Source organism: Chironomus tepperi, unplaced genomic scaffold, assembly GCF_022539635.2.
Source record: "Chironomus tepperi strain 1889 unplaced genomic scaffold, CSIRO-AGI_Ctep_v1 contig_376, whole genome shotgun sequence".
NCBI lineage: Eukaryota > Metazoa > Arthropoda > Insecta > Diptera > Chironomidae > Chironomus > Chironomus tepperi.
This window is the reverse complement of record NW_027226498.1, coordinates 2,011,620-2,019,562: the sequence shown is the minus strand read 5'-3', so window position 1 is coordinate 2,019,562 and position 7,943 is coordinate 2,011,620.

Genomic DNA, 7,943 nt, shown 5'->3' with positions numbered 1-7,943 from the left:
GTTGAAAAATTTTTTTAATGCTTCTGTTGGTACTATCTGTATGTGGTTTCCATTAAAAATGGAATGGATGTTAAAATAAAAATTAAAAAAAAAAGGAAAACTCTGAAAAACATACAAATAAATGTGCTGATGTCAGAAAAAGAATAATATCGATGTTTTTCAAATTAAAGCCTAACTTAACATTTTACTCATTGTATTATCACATAAAGCTTTTTTGTCCTTCTTTTACTCAAGTTAGAAAAAAATAAAATTAATTTCTGCCTTTTTCCATACACGAACAATGACTGCAAAAATTTTAATTTAAAATTGAAATATATATTTAGAAGGAAATTCATAACAAAAAGCATGAAAAATGGTTGAAAACTGAAAGTTGAAAGGGGAAGTGAAAAATGGTAATTTTATGGAATAATTTTACTGAATATTAACCCAATGGAATAATTCGCATGCAGATTGAAATGAAAATATGTAAATTATGATTTTTCAGAATTACAAAAGGAAGAAGAATGTGGAGATGATGATGATGTTGGGAGACAAAAGATCGTTTTAATTTATTCTAAGATTAGATGTAAGAAAAAAAAATTGAATAACGAGTTTCTGCTTCTTTTTTCATCATCCCCTTCAATTTGTCACAATTTTTCTCTTTTGTCACCTTAATTTTTTTCCCCTCTAGCTATTTAACTACCGCAGAAAAAGGACCATGTCCCTTTTTGAATGATAGCTCATAAAAAAGAATTTTCATCTTTTCTACTTTTCCTTTTTCTACTCTCGGCATCTTGTGACTAGTATAATCTTTAAATAAAAGGGTGAAATCACTTATTTTTGTCTATTGGCTATTCTTATTTGTAACAACAAGTCTCTAGGGTCTACCTAGATTAGAATTCTCAAGCGAATTCATCCTTACTTGCAAATGACTTTTTTTTTGAAAATCCTAATTTTAAGCAACCTACCCTATCGACGACTTTGGTTCGCTTGTTGTTCAGTCTACAAGTCAACAACAATTCAAAATAATTCAAAGGTATTAAAGTATAATTTCTCAGAATATCTTTTAATTTTACACAACTGTGTAAGTAAGAACAAAGGAACATCATGCACTCAGCACACACTTGATACAACATACTTTTCAACTTGTTCTAGTTTCAAACAATCTATGTGTAAAGTTTTCACTCTTATAATCTTTATTTAGTATTTAAATTGCAGGAGAATCCTTTTACAGTCCTTAAGTGTGTAATTTTCTTAATGACACTGGACCGTAAAAACTTCAATTCTCGCATTGTGAAAGTGGAAGTGAAATTGCTTTGCAACGAGTGACTCGTAAAATTTTATTTTTACTGAAAATTACCAACAATGCTTGGAAATGAAGTAGATGTAACAAGGAGCGCAAGAAAGAAAACAAAATAAAAATGAGAAAAAATATAAAAATAAATTTTAGATTAAGCGATAAGGAGGAGTGCTTAAGGATCAAGTTTAAGGAACAAATTTACATGAGAGTGAGATGAGTAGGGGGACAGAAAAAAAAAAAAATAAGCAGTTTTATGAAGTCATCAAAACAAAAAGTTGAACACGAGAAGGAAATTAGAAGCAGTGATGGAAGAAAATATAAATCGAAGTCAATGAACCATTTAAATGCACGCATTATATCAACTCAACATTGTTATTGATTAAATAACGAGACATATAACGCAATATATAATGTTTATCTCAATATTTTTTTATATCAACAATATAACGACATTGCAGAATCAATAAAGTACCAATTCAGCTATTGGCGAGAAAAATATTGCTATGGAAAATCAAATTATGTGATAAGATTTGTCAGCAAATATGAATGAATTGTAGGAGAATTTTGATCAATTGATCAAAATAAAAGTGACGTTTTCGATAATCTTATGATGCAATTAAGGATTTTTATTGCCATCATCGAGATGATTTGATTGATAATATAATGAAATGTATGGCATGGTCGATATTGTTTTTTTTACCATCCTATATACCCATACTTTATTTGGAAATGTCAATAAGGTGGAATTTATGCCTCATAGTCGGGCTATATTAGAAACATAAAATTGTCAAAAAATTGCTACATTTCAAATGCCAATGATGGTAAGCACAATGGTGTAGGAAGAGACGTAGAGAAGAAAATATATATTTTTTTACATTCTTCCACATAATAAAAAGTCACCCAATATAATGCTTGTGCCATCTGCTGTTCCAATTTTCATTTTCAGCACCCTCAATTTCCGCAAAAGCATGAAATGAAATATCTGCTTCGCTTTCAATATTATTGTGATAGCATTTGTGAGAAATGAAACCTGCGATTGTGGTTTCAAATCCACATACATTCTATCGGGCTGGTTATATTATACCAAAAATATATACATATCTCTCTATATATATGTATGACCTGAAAAATATGTTATTACTTTACTACACTACGAAAAATGCCATATTCAGTCGTTCCTTTACGTACAAATAATCTTTTTTCTCTCCTCATTCTCTTCACCTCAGTCTACCCAAAGTCTCTGATCGTCATGGAAATTGCAAATTTTCTTTTTCATGACTTTCAATAGGATATTATGCTGTATAAAATGTTGAATGCATGTGAATGTTTGTGGACGATATAAATTTTTTTTTATTCAAACTTATAGTAAATATTGTAAAAATGTCAAGTAATGTAATTTGAAGATTCAGCTTTTTGAATACATTTTGATGATTTTCATATTCCTTTAAGGTATTTGAATAGAATATTTGTGTACAATGGAAAAAAGATCTGCTTTCCATTTTTGTTTGAGGACAATTTCTGATTGGATTTCAAATATTGAAGCTTCATATACATTGTTTAGACATTTTGGAAACGAGACCTGTTTATGATATTAAATACATATCAAGTATTTATATAGGTATAGAATATGTAAATTTGACTTTTTACCTAATGAATTCTGATACTGCATACTATAAAAAGCCTATTCACAACCAATTCATTTTAAGAGATTCTCATCGTTTCACATAAATGATTTCTAAATTATTTTAACCTTGTAACACAACCTACATCCTCATTCATTCATCTCTGCGCAATCAATGTCATTTATTTACCTTCAAATGATTCTCTTCCCTTCAGAGAACTTGATATAAATCATATGCCACTGTCATTAACATTTGCCTCTCCATGGTGATAAATCATGTTTCTCGCTTATATTTTTTTCGATTGTGTTTATTTTTGGAATGTCTTACAAGTTGATAAAAATCGATAATTTGAAAAAATAGCCAAAAATATCAAATCATTAAAAATAGATAAAATTAGCATAAAAAGTTATAAATTTCTGATTCGATATATCGACATTAACATCCGCAATAATTTCATTCTTGTTCATATTTATATGATCATACCGAGGGACATAAATGAAGAATGCTTCTCCACGGAGTTTCAAAGACACTTTCCTCGTATGAATTGGTTAAAAAAAGACAAAAAGAAATCGAAAAGTAATTCCAAAATAAATCGAAAAGAACAAAAAACTGTAAAATTTTGTATATTTACAATCACATAACAACAGAATAAGAATGAAAAAGACAAACGTGTGATAAGAGTGCCTGAAGTTTTATCGACTGTCAGATAGAAATCTTACGACGAACATTGAATGTTGAGCATAAAGATTCACGTTATCGAACATTGCAGCTCCTTTCATTTAGCATTATTGGTATCATTTTGTAAATTATCTTGAATGAATATTTTCTTTTCTTACTATCGTACGCTCATTTTGTTACATCATGACTACACTAATTCTGAACGAATAAAATAGTAACAAAAAAAAGCTGAAAGGAAAGAAAAATGTGTATGAAACATTGAGTTGGATGAAACACAAATAAAATTGATTGTAAATTGACGATAAAAATTCGATCGAAAGGAAAAGTTACATTTAGTCTATGTGGAGGTAGAAATAAGAAGGAAACATGAAAAAAGGTCCACAGTTTCAGAATCATTGATCACTTCTCATATCATCGTTGTACCGAAAATAAAAAAAAATACATAAAAATAAGAAAAGTAGAAGCTGAGCGAAGGACATTCAAAATGGACGCCTACTAATGACAAGTAGGTGTTGAGCTTCATTCTTGTGTCCATTAGTGAATTTTATGAAGTTGAAAGAGAAAGGGAAGAATAAGAATAGAATAGCGAAAGTAAAGAAAACAATGCAGAAAGAATATACATTGATTTATGGCTTGAAAATGAAAGAAGGAACCCCACGGTTCCATGTCCGGAAATTTATATCTTTTGAATTTCACGTCTTTCTCCTTTTTTTTTGTTTGTAGTTTTACTTCTCTAACAAAACAAGAATATAAAAACGAAAACATGAATGAGAGTGAAAATTTATTCGAAAATTTCATTTGTGAAAAAACGAAAAAGAATTCTACGCGATGTTGGTGGCAGCAGCAGCAGTCAGCTATATTTATTCAGTTCTTTTGTTGTTGGCCGCCTTCATCAATTTATTATATCGCATCGTTGAATGAATGGAGAAAAAGAAATATAACAAAGGCAAAAAATTTAGCCATTTATTAAAGTTATCGCTTCATTTATGTCACATTGTATTGACTGAATTTCCATTATTTTTTCTTTTCACTTTCTCATACTCTTCCAAATACAAATTTCATGCCACATATTCTACACAACCAGCGAGATGAAAAAAATTGAATGAAAAAGCTTTTCATTAAAAATAATGGCAAAGCATTTTCAGTTTACTAGTATAACAATATTTCACTGATCAATAGCGCCATCAAGTAAATGGAGAAAGAGTGCGTGATTTAATAGATTTTTCATTATACTTCATGAACATCAATTTAAACGCGATTTTATAGAGTCATTCTCAATGAGTATATTTTATGTCTTGGCGACCTCCAGAGTTATCACCTCTCTATTTCCTACTAAGGGCTGTCAAAGGTATCGCATCAATGGTTAAAAACTATTGGAATCGATAGATTTTTGAATAGATCTAGACTACCAATATAAATTATAAAGATAAAGGTGGTAGCTGTCTAGTTATAAGTATTCCCAAAGGCATATGCTTTCTTTCTATAGGTTCAGGCAATCCGACATATTCTGATGCTTTTCAAAATTGATTTCATTGCTTAGTCTAATAAAAATATTAATATTAATATTTCCTTCTCCCCATTTCAAATTATAAAATTAATTTGAAGACATAAAATGATGTCCAGCAGATCTATTGAATTAAGACTTTGAATAAATTTCTGAAAAATGGCACCGATTCTAAATTTGTGAAAATATGCTTCGAAAAATATGCACAATAAAAACAGGGACTATTCTTACCAGATTTTCATTTCCTATTTCCAGCCTACCTATTCAGTCAAGGAAAAAAATATTTTTTTAAAGTGCCATTTTTCGAAAATCACATATAAATAAGAACCAGCATAAATCTCACAATGATAGAAAATAAAGAATAAGAAGAAATATGTACATAATCCAAATGATAAAGGAAGAGAAATGAAAAACTTTCAAGTCAGTCGCTTTTACCTTCCATTAATATTCATTGAATTGGTAATGTTGTTTTAATCTCAAGTACCTTTTCACTAAGCATTTAATTATCGCTCGTTTATTATTCAACAGAAAAAATTAAAATAAATTGAGTGCAAATCCAACTTTTGAAGGATAATGGAAGCTATGTTCTTCTGCGCAATAATGGGATATTTTGTTAACAATGAGAAGAAAAGGAGGAGAGTAAAATAAAAGAAAATTTATTTTTTGAGACACTAAATCTTTTCGGATGCTGTTGTTTCCCCGTGTTGTCTGTTATTTTATATTCGCAGCAATTCTTCACGTTTTCTTCCTTTATCCCCCACAGCTGCTACGTTACATTTTTGTTCATTTCATCTTATATAATATACTATACACATATACACATCTTCTTTATATTCTCGGTAGTCTACGTCTTTATCATCCATTCATCCATTCACTCACTCACATACTTATTTACTTATCTGTTTGACGATATGTATTCTCCTCTATAAATATATCAAGCCCACCTTCACATAAACCCACCTAAATTGAGTTCACTCAATTTCATATGATAAAAAATGAAAACATCACAAACTGTCATAATGTTGATGGGATAATAAAACTTTTTGATAACATACATCAAGGACAGTTCATTTGTGAAGACATGCTGTCATTTATGTTATTGTTATTCCACTTACAGAAACAAAAAACTTTTCTTCCATTTAATTTTTCTTCTTTTTGCAGTGAACATCTTTATATGCTTGTTCATATACAGAAATCTTGTAGCTTACAATTTCCTAAAAATAATGTCATTTTGTCTCTTTGAAATCTTATCTATTTTTTACTTCTTAGAAAATTCCATCATGGATAGGATATTGCTTCACCTTTCAATAACTCATGATTCCCTTAATCTCTTCATCAGCTGTTCCAATGCCCGAAAAATGCGAATTGTGTTAAGTGCTTTTTGTTTGTACACGAAAAGCACACAGACTAGAAATATACGAAAATCCAGCTTAAGGCCGACTTGACACTGGCCTGAGTCACCATCACTTGGGAAATGTGAATGTCAACGACGTGTGTCACCCGGGGAAGTCATGTTAACAGGAGTAAAACAACAAGTTTGAAAAAAAAATGCGCGAAAGACTTTTGAAGAAAAAAATCAAATGAACTCCATCCTACCTATCTTTGTTGCCTTTTTTTTTTTTGTTTTGTGAGTTTGAGTGTGTCGTAGATAACAACAGTTTTTCTTAAAGAAAAATTACTTCATTGCTAAAGTTTTTTATTCCTTCTCCCTCTCCTTCTGCTTCCACTCTTTTGCCTTTTTATTTGAATGAAAGCAATTGGATCTAATATTTCAACGAGATTAAAAGTTTATTTTATCTCCTCTCTTTCTGATTTTCGCTCCCTTTATGTCATTTGGCAATGAAAAGTTTTTTAAAAATAAGTTTGGATTTCATCTTATATTTTTATGGCAACAGAAGTAGTACGAAAATAGAAGAGGAAACAGAAAAAGTCAATTCATAGGCAAATTCATTTCTTTTTAAGATTGATTTTCGTAATGTACATCTGGGGTATTAAGAACTATAGCGTAAAAAGGATTTCAGTCCTCATGAGATTGAGACATTTTTTCATTTATTTTACTTTCTCTTTTTCTCAAATGACATCCATTTTTCATCTTCACATTGTTGACTCTAAAATATCGATGAAATTTTCCATGCTTCAAGGCAAATATTTACTCATATTTAAATAAATAATAAATGTCATACGCACAAGAAAGATTATAGGGAGATCCAAATCAAACAAAATTTTCCCATTTATTTTAGGAAATGAGTTTAATAAGTAGGAAAAAAAAGTATTTACTTCATTTAAATTAGTTCATTTTATGTAGCAATACACGTGTATGTGCTCATTAAATTTCACAATTTGAAACATCTAAAAATGTTTATTAACTAGATATATATGTCTGTTCAATCCAAAAAAAGTCTTGTTCATAAACCCAGCATTAGCAAGTTACTAACTTTTTGTTTCAAATCCTATCACTTGTAATTGCGTTTTTCAAGTAGAACGGTGAGACATTTCAATCTGTAACTCTAAAATATCAAAGGTCACAATATCACTGATTCAAGTTACAATATCAAATGCTCATACCTTGAAACATATAACTTCAAAAAATTGAATCACAATTTAATTCCTCAATTCACCGTTCTACACTGTGTGGACACCTTATAATCTTTTTGATCCTTTCAATCATTATTTATTGGTAAGATAAGGCTTTAAATAAATAAAATCATGAAATTGAAATGCTGATACATATATGAAAATTCTTGTACCATTACAACGTTTATGCTTGCGGCTCATACCGAAAATTATGATTATTTCATACAAAATTAAGTCATAAATCATATAAAGTAGGTAGAATGAGGATGTTTGAATTGGTTTGGTT